The sequence below is a fragment of the Anabrus simplex genome, chromosome 5 (assembly GCF_040414725.1).
Source record: "Anabrus simplex isolate iqAnaSimp1 chromosome 5, ASM4041472v1, whole genome shotgun sequence".
Classification (NCBI taxonomy): Eukaryota; Metazoa; Arthropoda; class Insecta; order Orthoptera; family Tettigoniidae; genus Anabrus; species Anabrus simplex.
In genome coordinates this window covers 391,933,869-391,947,801 of record NC_090269.1, presented here as the reverse complement: position 1 = coordinate 391,947,801, position 13,933 = coordinate 391,933,869, and positions in this window count along the sequence as shown.

The following is a 13,933-nucleotide window of genomic DNA, read 5'->3' as shown; positions in this document are numbered from 1 at the left end:
TACTGTTCGTGGGTTCAGGAGGTACTTCAGATGAATCGTCATGCTTTCTGTTATAGTGCACTGGTACAAAATAATTATATATCGACGGCTTACTTCTAAAACCTCGTAAGTCCCAATGCTCTTCCTACCCATTATATTCCTTAACACTTGTCACGTCTCCCAGTCACATATTTACATGCAGTCTATCAGAGTAATTTTCATTGTGTTCATTTTCCTATGCTAATATGTAAAGGAAAATAGACCTTACCATACCGCATTGTGGGGATATTGTTTGCAAGCTAATTTACACACTCCTACAGTATAATGTATTTAAGGTTCATTTTCCTTTACACACAGCTATACGAAAATGAACACAAGTAGAATTGTTCTGATGGGCTGCATATCTATGTGTGGCTGGGAGGCGTGACCAGTCTTAAGGAATATAATGGACATACGAGGTTTTAGAAGCAAGCCATCGATATTTTCTTCATTTCACTTCTGTAGCTTGTGAACAACGTGCACGCCTTGCTCCTACTAAATGACTAGGAAGCCGCCTCGGTGACAAAAATCAAGTGTTCTATATGCCATTGAAATTATTTAAAAACAACGAGAGCAGTTGAATATAAACGTAAAATAACCCCATATTAACTATAACGGTTAGCTATTTACTAGTTGTTTGCTGGTACATTAATATTAACGTCAATGCGGATACCACTACGTTAGTCTTGTCAGAAACGGTGTGTATTGTGAGTTCACTTCTCAGTGATGCAAGGGAGGTGACTGTTACCTCTTCTAGCTGAGTTGATAAATGTAGTGAGTAATGCGATTCACTTTCGAAGGGTAAGCACCCCTACCTCTAGTCGGAACAAAAATTCATACGAGTTCGTGCGTCCTGTGTGGGAGTTTCTCTCACCGCGCGACCAGTAGCGTTGGTGTTATGTTGTAGTCGAGAGGAGAATTTCCTGTTGTAGGTGTTAGTATTTGAATTAAGTTGCTCTTCATTTGGAGCTGCTGATAAATCTTCAAAATTATGATTCAAGGCAGAATGGTGGGTAATAAGCCCTGTTACAAAACTCCAGCTAATTCAATTGTTAGAGAGAAGACCTATCGTGCTTTATTATTGCATTCGTATTGACACTGCTGGATAGTTCTATATTATTAACAATGTTATTGGTTTGGCGTCCCAAAAACTACTTTTTACGATTTTCTCAGATGCCGAGGTGCCGGAATTTTGTACCACAGAAGTTCTTTTACCTGCCAGTAAATCTACAGCTGACGTATCTGAGCACCTTCAAATACCACCGGACTGAGCCAGGATCGAATCTGTCAACTTAGGCTCAGAGAGACAGCGCTTTAACCGTCTGAGCCACTCTTGTGAATATTACGAACTGATATGTGACTGAACCACTGACAGATTTCCATTATTAATTGGTTTCTGTAATATACGGATTATCATTTCATTATTTTTATCTAAAATGTATAACCCAGACTTTGCGTCTCATTTCAGTAATTAATTTCACTCTTACTTCCCGCAAAATTGTGGAAAATATATTTACTTTAAATGAAGTTTAACGTGAGGGAAACTCTCACGTGCGACCACTTGTGTTACAGTTCGTCTGCCTGCCACTCACGGGTTAAGAAATATATTGTAATTTTTAGGAATCTATATAAATAAAATTGTTTCTGTTTGTCTGTTTGTCTGTCTGTTTGTCTGTTCCACCATCACGTCGAAACGGCTGGATAGATCTCAACCAAACTTCATATTTAGAGTATACTGACCCCGGGGAAGGTTTCGATATGCATATCATTTTAAAATCTTTGAAAAGACGGGGGTTTTATAGGAAAAACGGTTTTCCTCCATTTTCTCTTATACTATTATAGGCAAAATATCGAATTTGTCGTATAAGGACGAGACAAAGCTCAATTTAATCCTCTTGACGCAAAGAACAAAACTCGGTAAGCCCTACGGGCCCAAAAACCATGTTTTAAGGCCCTAAAACCAACCGTTACGGAGATATTGGCACCACACTACCCCTGCTCTAGGAATCGGATAAAGAAATGAACTGCCGTAACCATGGCAACGTCAGCTCCAGGATTCTAGAGCAGTGAGATTATGCATGTACGTTTGGGCATAGCTGTCAACCAAAATAGGTACAAATAAGACTTAATATCTGGGAAAAAAATATACTGTTGTGTAAGGCACTCATAGGACTCCTTTGGGCGGGGATGGAAAGGGGGTGAAGAACGAGTGTAAAAATCTTACTATATATAGAAATGGAAGTGTGTGTGTAAATGACACATCTCCAACTGAACCACTGGAGCAATTTCAATAAAACTTGGTACACGAATCACTTACTATCGGGAGACGATCACTGTGAGGGGTAAGCCATCCCTAGCGCCCTTAAGGGAGAGGGTCAGGGGGGTGGTAGTTACAATAATAATCGAGAATAGTGTCGAATTCATAGTTTTCGGGGTCGCTGAGTTGAAAAGTGATACTCTAGAATTTTTTTAAAATCCAGCCCCCTTTTAGGTTGGGAGCAAAGGGTGGGGGGGGTTGGGTGAGATATAGAAATAATTAAAAACAGTTTCGAATCCATAGATTTCAGGGTCTCTGAGATGAATAGTATTACTCCGGATTTTTTGCAAATCCAAGTGGGGAGCGAAGGGGGTGAGATATAAAATTAATCGAAAAACTACATATAAAAATATTATCTTCTTCTTCTTACTATATATAAAAATTGATGTATGTGTGTGCGTGGGTGTGTGGGTGTGGGTGTGTATATGACACATCTCCTCCTAAACCACTGGAGCAATTTCACCAAACGTGGTACACTTATCAGTTAGTATCAGGAGACAAACCGCGTGAGGGTAAGACACCCCTAGCACCCTTTTGGCAGGGGGCGAGGGGAGTGGTATAAAAATAATCTTATAAATAAAGTTGTTCGTTTCTGTTTGTCTGTTTGTTTGTTTGTTTGTTTGTTTGTTTGTTTGTTTGTTTGTTTGTTTGTTTGTTTGTTTGTTTGTTTGTTTGTTTGTTTGTTTGTTTGTTTGTTTGTTTGTTTGTTTGGCTTAAGTGCGGCCAATATCCAGTATTCGGGAGATAGTAGGTTCGAACCCCACTGTCGGCAGCTCTGAAAATGGTTTTCCGTGGTTTCCCATTTTCACACCAGGCAAATGCTGGGGCTGTACCTTAATTAAGGCCACGGCCGATTCCTTCCAACTCCTATCCCTTCCCTGTCCCATCGTCGCCATAAGACCTATCTGTGTCGGTGCGACGTAAAGCAACTAGCAAAATAAAAAGAATAAAAATGTTTGTTTGTTCCACCATCACGTCGAAAGGGCTGGATAGATCTCAACCAAACTTCATATTTAGAGTATACTCACCCCGGGGAAGGTTTCGATATGCATATCATTTTAAAATCTTTGAAAAGACGGGGGTCTATAAGAAAACCACAACGGTCTTCCTCCATTTTCTCTTATACTATTGATTTTCTGCAAACTCTGTGGACCGTATGTGAAAGGTCTCTTCATCACAAACAACTTTCGTTGTGTTCATAATTTACCTTACTCTTCAAATGACGGAGAAATTTACTATTTTCTGCCGATACCATGCTCGGCATTGAGGGACCGACAGAGCGATAACGAATATATGGGTTACCATGGCAACGTCTCTGACTGCTTGCCAGCAGGGAAGTAACGTATTGTCATTTTCCTCATCATTCCTTTAAATTCGTGGTTGTTCCTTGGGTAGAAAGCAAGAGAGTCGTCAATCGGCCATTCTGCGGGATATTGGCGGAATATCATTGGAGGTTATAACCGTCCTCGAATAGCATAAGTAATAACACAAATATTCATCTTCTTATCTGATTACCTAAGAATCCCTGCGCCTAAATTTCTCTCCGATTACCGCTTTCTTATATCCATAACTCACTCCGGCATAATTTATTGAGGAGCATTTGATTTTCCAATACATTCACTTGGTATTTATATATTTGTCGTCATCCGGATGTCCTCTGTTATAATCTATTTTCTATTAATTTCAACTTACTAAACTGTATTACTTTCTTCCTTAATTACCACGTATGTATGCGAGTGCTAATCCCGAATGCTGTACACTCTTTCCTTTGAGGAAATATTCTAAGCTATGCAAATGTATAACTTCTGGCCCAGGAAAATTCCGAAATATGGATGCAATTTTAACGGCGGTGCAGACCTTCGTTTCGGGGTAATTGGTGGCTAATCAGTAAGTCGTATCAAAAGTCACAAAGCAAATTGCGTTTCATTTTGGAGAGATCTACAACTTTTGTCCTGTGACTTTTCGTCGTATTTCTATCCCTAATACATTAAACACAAGTTGATTTTGTACTTTTACACGTATATGTTATCATTTGGCACACTTATAGGAAAGGTAGAATCATGACATTCGGCACGCACATTGACATGACCATTGGCAATGTTATAGCCAAATTTTATGATTCTAGCTGTCACATGAGAATCAAAAATATAAAGTAGCATTCAAAAACTGTACAAGATTTCACCCCATTCAATGACTCTAACTCAATCTAACCCATAAATAAAGGAGATACGAGAAGATGTCATAGGACCAACCATGTAGAGCACTGAAAGGGGCGTCTGATGGTGAAGTCCGTTTGTAGATACGTCGTACAGTTGCAAAGCAGTAACTATCGAAATAAAGGTCTACACTTCTAGAGTATGTCTGTACATTGACAATTTTGGCGAAATTTCCGTACAGTTATCCGTTTCAGGTGTAATAATGACCATCTGCATATATTCTCTTTTTGTGTCTGTATGTTTGTTTGTTTGTCTGTTTGTCTAAAACTTGGAAACTACTGGATATATTTCCACCAAACTTGATATTTAGAATCCATCTGTCCTTTGGTAGGTTTTAGGGCAAGTATTGTTTCTGAATCCCTGAATTGACTGGGGGATTTTACGAAACCGAAACCGTCATTTTGCAACCAAACTTAATGTAAATTTAGCTGCCGTAATGGAAATTCATTTCTAGGCCTTTTTCCTCATGTGCATCATTTCAATACGAGGATTAATAAGGGAGATATCATTAACGGACCGTTTTCCGGTACAAGTCCCACCGGACTTAACTCAAGAGCGGGTGCGTGTAAAGCGTATGTTTTACAACTTGAAAACTACTGAAGATATTTGAGTCAAACTTTATATTAACATCCACCTGTCCAACGGTAGGTGTTAATCGTCAATAACATTTCATGTTCCCGGAATGGACTGGCGGTTTATAGGGAACCGAAATGGTGATTTTACTCTTCCAGAATATATACAGTACAAGACCAACCTGACTGGAAATCGACCAAACATGATGGAATTCCATCTCTAAAACTTTTTTTCATGTGCATTTTTTCGACAGGAGGATTAATAAGGGAGATATCATAAACGGTCCGTTTTTCCGGTTAAGTCCAGCGGATATAGCCCAAAAGGTGTTGTACGTGGAGCAGGTTCCTTATTTATCTATGTAAATAAAATCGTAACTACTGTGTGCCTGTACATAGACTATTTTGTCGAAATTTTCGTACAGCTACACGCTTAAGGGGTAATAATGATCATCTGCATATTTTTTGGTTTAGTATCTTGAAAGTTCTACTTTTTACACTTCTCACTGAAAACCCAGATTGCGGCATAATCTGCCAGTCGAGAAAGAAAACTGAAATTTGGCAAAATTTTACGACTTAGCCTGTAACGGGCGGAAAACTTCCAAGAGCTTTAAATTTTTCCCTTTCTATCCCGAAGAATATCGAAATATGGAGGCAATTTTAATGATGGTGCAGACCTTGGGGAAGTATCATCACATAACGGATGGCACAATCCCCGTTCAATTTGGAGTGATCTACAACCTTGGTCGTACGACTTTTTGTCGTATTTATATCCATTTTACGTTTGACTTTTCTCTATTTCTCGATCTTAAGTAAAGTAGTACTTTTCACATACATAATTCATACCTTCCATCACTTAGAGGAAAGATAGAATCATCATACTCTACACGAAAATTGGTCCACCCAGTAGCCATATGTGAGCCAAATGCTATGTATGTAGCTGTCACTTAATTATCCGAAAAGCAATGCAATGTGAGATAATCTTACACAAATTTTACCCAAGTTTCTAACTCAATCTGACCCATGAATAGATGAGATATCATATGACCAGCAATTTAGGCCGCTAAATCCGGCGTCTTATGGTACAATCTTTTCTCGATATGATGTACCGTTTAGAAGCAGTTAATCTGTAAATGAAGGTCTGCAATATTGTAAACAAGCACATACTTTCGTATGTCGAACTATATATATTCACTGATGTCGATTTTGTAGCGATCGAGAAAGGGTGTGTCTGCTATTGTAATCAGTACTCCGCACACCGACTATGACTGGCAGTAGGAATGGAGTCCTTCTCCAATTCCTGTGTAACTGGCATTAATGAGGCAGGCCTACCATTGTAATGAATAATTCACTTCTCGATTTGACTTTCAGAAGGCAAGGGAGCATGCAGCATACAGTCTTTGGCTGTAGGCAAGCGTTCCCGCAGTTATAAACAGATGTACCCATCTAAAATGTGACTGGCATTAGGCATACTGGCCTGCTATTTTGATGGAAACTCATCAACTTGGTGTGACTGGCAGGAAGCTGGCTGGCAGTTGGAAAAGGGGCCTATCATTATAATGATAACTGCACAACTCAATTTTGACTGGTTGTAGGGAAGTTTCCTGCCATTATAATAAAAACTCTTCAATTTGTAATATGTCTGGAGGTAGGAAAGGGGGCCTGCAATTGTAACGGAAACTCCCCAAATAGATTGTGACCGCGCAGTAGGCAATGGGGCCTGCAATTATAATGTAAACTTCCCAACTCGATTGTGAATCGCAGTAGGGAAGTGAGCCTGTCGTTATCATCACAAATCCGTAACAAGCACTTTACACTGGAAACAACGTATGGGGACCTCTGCATATTGTTTCTCGGATAACGCTAAGAGACATGCTATTTTAAAACAATCTTATTTACTGCATGTACAGTATTTACTTCAATATTCGTATACAATGCAGAATACCGTAGCGAAGCACGGGTACATTTGCTAGTAAATAATAAATATATTTGCATTTGTTATTATATTTTACTTAACTAAAATTCGTAGCTCATGTCCCGGGTTGTTTCCAACATTGAACTGCTTGCCTGAATGGCTAGAAATGTGATTTATTGTTTTTTGCGAGGAAAAGTTTTCGGTACTGCGTACCATACTGTACCACCACAAAAAGCAATGATTATTTATTATTAATATTATTATTAATAATAGTATTATCGTTGAACAGAAAGGCATACGGAATGAGGAATAAAACTAAGTCAGCAATGAACTTGTGAATGAATCTGTGACCATAGAAGAATCAAAACTCGGCCGTGACTGATAAGGGATGTAGACGGAGGCCAAAGGGTAGTTTGGTAAATTCTGTTTTTAATCTTTTAATGATATGAGGTGCGCAAGTAAACGAGGCCCTAGTGATATGGAGGGGCTTAGTGAATACACAGAGGCTTGAAGACTAATCACTGAAGTGCTTAGTAGTATATAAAGTGTGAACACATTGTAAACTTCAATCATTCCGAAACTATTTATAGATCAAATATTCAAAAGTCCGCCTCTGTGGTGTAGAAGTTAGTGTGACTAGCTGCCACCCCCGGAGGACAGGGTTCTATTTCCGGCTCTGCCACGGAAATTGAAAAGTGGCACGAGGGCTGGAACGTGGTCCACTCAGCCTCGAGAGGTCAAGGGAGTAGAGGGGTTCGATTCCCACCTCAGCCATCCTTAAAGAGGCTTCCCAATTGTCCTCCAGGCAAATGACGGTATGCTACGTAACATACGGCCACAGTCGCTTCCTTCCCTCTTCCTTGTCTCTCCCTTCCGAACTTCGCACCCCACCCACAAGGCCCTGTTCAGCATAGCAGGTGAGGCCGCCTGGGCGAGGTACTGATCATCATCCCCACTTGTATCCCCCGATCCAAAGTCTCACGCCCCAGGACACTGCTCTTGAGTCGGTAGAGGTGAGATCCCTCATGATTCCGAGGGTAGAACTAACCCTGGCGGGTAAACGGATTAAGAAAGAAAGAGAGAAAGACAGAAGAAATATTCAAAAAGGGCTGTCTATGATCAGAATTCCTAATTTCTGAATGTGACCTACGGCATATTTTGTGAAGATGACCTCAGACTGTCAACAAGAAGGTTCATTTTATGAAACAGTATATTGGAGAAATAGCTTCTGAGAACGTCATGGATGTGAAATATATAAAAAGGGCTAAAACTGGCAAAACGGTCCTGATAATGCAATCCAAATGCATTCATAATTTTAGTTTTAATTATTTTTCATGAAGGAATAAAATATTTTAAATACATAATTCATGTGACATGCAACATACAGTGCACACATATATGAGTGAAATACACCTTCTTTCACACATTATGTATGTCTAGATTAACATTATTGAAAAAATGAATTACATGCCTCTTAAAAAAGAACTTGCTTAATTTGGAATGAAATATGTTCTCCACAGAAATTGGAATTGTTAAACCTCTCCTCAGTTGCCTTTGCGGTGAATCACAATAGCCTTCTCCAGGTTCTTGGGTGTGAAGGGTGGTTTGGTTTCAGACGGCACGTTGCTAAACATCGAGAAACTTCTTAACGGAAGTCAATGAGATCCTCAAATTTGAAAGTACTCATATGAAAATTTTCTCCTTTCAATATTTCACTTATCTTCCACATAATTTCATACCCATAGTTTTTTCAAACATTTGAGAATAATCTTCCTATAAGTACGAACTCCATATGATTACCATGTGCACCAGATATCACAATCCTGAGTGAATAGATTCCAAATACATAGATTGGTTTAAATAAGTCCAGCAGTTTTCCATTTTTGGGTGTATACAAACAGATAGATAACCAGACCGACACATACCAAAGGAAAATGTACTATCTCACGTTTCCTCGGTGTTCACTTACATTAGGTGCGGTTAATTTTCAAGCCGAGCGAAATATTATGCATCCTCCGATTTTCTCCTGTTTTGGACGATTCAAATAACTGTAGCTGTGCGAGTGTGTCCAACACTGGCTACAGAGCATGAATCCCGTAGAAAACTGTATTTTTCTCCGTCATTTGGAGAATAGGAAAATTATGTAAATAACAAAAACTATATAAAATAAAGGGGTTTTTCACATATATTTTTATATTGAATAGTGCAAGTGTTGAATAGTGTTTTCAGAGGTTTTTTAAATGATGTGATCGAAACTTACACCTGGATAAGTAGACTGTAAATATGAAATTTGGTCGAGATACGATCAATAATGTGTAAGAAAATTGAAAACAATCCCCTGGTATATTCTGTAGTTTTTTAATGATATGTACACTGACTGACAGAGCAAATGCAACACCAAGAAGGAGTGGTTCTAAAGGGATGAAAGTTGGGGAAAAAACAGAGACGGCACGGACGAATAATTGATGTTTATTTCAAACCGAATTGCAAATTACACAATGCGCACGGGATCGACTCAGTAGGATGTAGGACCACCGCGAGCGGCGATGCACGCAGAAACACGTCGAGGTACAGAGTCAATAAGAGTGCGGGTGGTGTCCTGAGGGATGGTTCTCCATTCTCTGTCAACCATTTGCCACAGTTGGTCGTTCGTACGAGGCTGGGGCAGAGTTTGCAAACGGCGTCCAATGAGATCCCACACGTGGTCGATTGGTGAGAGATCCGGAGAGTACGCTGGCCACGGAAGCATCCGTACACCTGGTAGAGCCTGTTGGGAGATGCGAGCAGTGTGTGGGCGGGCATTATCCTGCTGAAACAGAGCATTGGGCAGCCCCTGAAGGTACGGGAGTGCCACCGGCCGCAGCACATGCTGCACGTAGCGGTGGGCATTTAACGTGCCTTGAATACGCACTAGAGGTGAAGTGGAATCATACGCAATAGCGCCCCAAACCATGATGCCGCGTTGTCTGGCGGTAGGGCGCTCCACAGTTACTGCCAGATTTGACCTTTCTCCACGCCGACGCCACACTCGTCTGCGGTGACTATCACTGACAGAACAGAAGCGTGACTCATCGGAGAACACGACGTTCCGCCATTCCCTCATCCAAGTCGCTCTAGCCAGGCACCATGCCAGGCGTGCACGTCTATGCTGTGGAGTCAATGGTAGTCTTCTGAGCGGACGCCGGGAGTGCAGGCTTCCTTCAACCAATCGACGGGAAATTGTTCTGGTCGATATTGGAACAGCCAGGGTGTCTTGCACATGCTGAAGAATGGCGGTTGACGTGGCGTGCGGGGCTGCCACCGCTTGGCGGCGGATGCGCCGATCCTCGCGTGCTGACGTCACTCGGGCTGTGCCTGGACCCCTCGCACGTGCCACATGTCCCTGCGCCAACCATCTTCGCCACAGGCGCTGCACCGTGGACACATCCCTATGGGTATCGGCTGCGATTTGACGAAGGGACCAACCTGCCCTTCTCAGCCCGATCACCATACCCCTCGTAAAGTCGTCTGTCTGCTGGAAATGCCTCCGTTGACGGCGGCCTGGCATTCTTAGCTATACACGTGTCCTGTGGCACACGACAACACGTTCTACAATGACTGTCGGCTGAGAAATCACGGTACGAAGTGGGCCATTCGCCAACGCCGTGTCCCATTTATCGTTCGCTACGTGCGCAGCACAGCGGCGCATTTCACATCATGAGCATACCTCAGTGACGTCAGTCTACCCTGCAATTGGCATAAAGTTCTGACCACTCCTTCTTGGTGTTGCATTTGCTCTGTCAGTCAGTGTATTTCAAATACTGTTCCTTGAGGAGTAGACTATAAATATGAAGTTTGTTCGAGATATAATCAGTAGGGTAAGAAACAATTGAAACAAACTCTTCTGGTCTTTCTAAAAGGAAAAGTCTGTTCAGTGATATGTAAATGATGGGACTGATCTGGCCTTGACTGTCGACAAATGAACGTCGTTCGCAGAATATACTGAAGTTTATCCATACGATTTTCTTACAGCGAACACAGGAGGAAGACAGTCAAACGTTTTTTTCCTGATCACTACGGTATTTGGTTTGTGAAGCCCAGTGAATCTTACATTTTCACGACCTTCGTGGCCATTCCTTCTTTTATTCGCTTTTAGTGTTAAAAAGAGGTTATTGCCCAGTTGCACTAGCTGGTTATGTGATGTATGGTTTAATATCACTTCACGATAAAAATGTTGCCACATAGAGCCCGTCGCATGTCCGTTTTTCCTTGTACCTGTTACCCACGGCGATTTTAAAGAGGTTTTAAATGATCAATTTGATCATAGTGCTTTTCTGAGCACACCAGAGCGAACACGTAGGTGAATTAACTCTGCGTGTCAGTGGCTAGCTCATGTTTCATACGTAGCGCGAATCGAGCAGGGCAGTCCCCAGCTGGCAAATGCAGCACGTACGAACACATTACATTTTCTTGAGAAGTACTTGGATCGATTTTCGGTATAATCACGGCGCTGAAATTGTAATGTTTCTAGATTTAAGTCTAGGTGTGGAAAACTGTGTAGTTCCATTTTTAAAACCAAATTAATAGCATTATCTCAAAGGATATTGACGCCATTCTATCTTGAATGGTCCGTACGTTTTGAGATGGACAATTTAGCTGAATAACCCTCTATATCCCAGTAATAAGACTTTTGTGAAATATGAACATAACCAATTCATAGAAGTTATGTTGTAGAATTATGTTTCACTGCGTTATAAGAATCGTAATATTAGCTCATATACGGACAACTATAGCGAATAATGTATTAGGTTAGTCTTTTGTATATTTTCTTATGATTTATAGTGACAACAGAGGTAGTATAATATCTTGCTGTGTCAGTCAGATGGGGTGAGGGAGGACATTGTCGCACATATGGGTGGCCTTGTAACAAGAGGCTGATGTGCCGTCTGTACTATTCATTTTATTTGCCATTGATATGTACCTAATTTTGCCTTTTTGCCTTGTTTTCATTTATTGCTGTATTAACATTGCTATCGGTTCTCCGTGAGGGAGATGTCCGTGGGAAAAATGGCAGCAGGCACCGATTATGATATTTTTATTTATTTTATTAGAATTATTCTGTGTATGTCAGTATAAAAGCTGTCTAGGTTAGGCATTATTATTTTTCTCCATTTATATCAATAAGGTAGCATGTTCACAATCAGCTGTTCTTTTATCTCGAATAGAAAATAACTCCTTGAACCAAGGTCAAAGATTTTAATCGGAGAAATTTATCCAGTCAAAGTTAATCCTATATCAGTGCGAATTGATCTCAGATTAATGTTTATACAAAAAAATCCGAGTTTAACGTGAACTGAGACCAGTTTCATCTCTTATCTGTGATCAAACGGTTTATGCAACCGGAAATAAATAAATCCCCTAATATGAGTCTACCATTGCGGTTCAAGTGCAGGCCAACTGGGAGTAGAAGCCTATCTTCTACCCTCCCATTAGGGTCTAATTTCCTATAAACAGGTTCCATAGTCTCATTTAAATTTCGAATAACTCTCCAGTCAGTATCCCTCCCGAAATGTATTCCAGGGATACCAATTTCCTTAAACTTCCTCCGCGTTCCCGTAACCAGATTCCACACATCCCCAACTTATTTACTCCGTATTCTGGCTTGCCTTATATTATTGGTATCAACGAGGGAAAATTACCACCTTCAACTTTCCCAACTCTTTCCTTTCTATTTCCCTCAACATCTGCCTTAACCTAATTCCTGGATAAAATTTTACCCTCGTTCCCTTTCCTCCACAAACTTTCCTTCCAGACCTAGCAGTTGAGTCAGCCATTGCGAGGGCCTCAACCCCATCATTCTCATAGATCCCCTCCTCTCCTGGTCTCCGTTAAATTTCCTGACGCCTGCAGAACCTAATTCCTCCTCCATTCTGTCCATCTCACTAACCTGTTCCACATTCCAACTTCATATACTCCTTCAACGTTTCCCTTTCCTCTTGCCCCGCACCTCCTCCTGATATCTATCTTCCCACTGCTGATCTACCTGCAGTGACTCATACCGAATCCTCACCAATACCACTCCTGAAACCGCTTCACGAGAAAATCCCTTAGCCCTTCTTTTCCTTCCCCTTGAATTTGCCGACCTCTCTTCGACAACTTCCCTCCTACTTTTCCCCTCCCTCTTGCTTACCTACTATACGCGAACCTTTTCTTGAGTCCTGAGCTCCCTAGTGCTGAATCGATAGACCTCGGTTATCTTCGACATCCATATCGGCAACCTTTGAAACACAAACTATGAATAGCTTATTCATCGCTGTGCGACATCTGGCGTACACTTTACGAATTAGTACTGTTGCTGTTTACACAGCAAAGCCAAACTATATAATTCATGCTAGTAGTAAGATTCGCGTCGAAAATTTTTATATAATGTTAAATAATGTATGTGTGACACAGTTGTTGACGTAAGATAATAAATGTTTAGAAAATTCATATCGATCGATCAAATTATCGATTCAATTCAGATTTTAATTCCATCCAGTTGGCAGTATAACCGAAACCAGCAATGCTCCCTCCTTACTCCTCAATCCCGTAAAACTCGGGCTCAAGAAAAGGTTCGCGTATAACCTTATTCTTCATGTTAATTGAGGGAGACCTATCTTCACTCCTGTCCCCCGTTATAAGTCTAATTTTATTCCTCAAACTCACTATCACTTCCCTCATCTTCCTTAGTTCTCACTCACACCCACAATCCTTACACCTGCCTCTCTCAGACTTTATTTTATCTCTTCGAGGAAATGTGAATTGATACTGAAATATCAACATAAATAAAATTGCTTATATTATGAATAGAAGTAACTATGTCAGAGGTAGTAATTAATGAATAGTATACCAAGATTTCACGACAATAATGCAAGCAGGA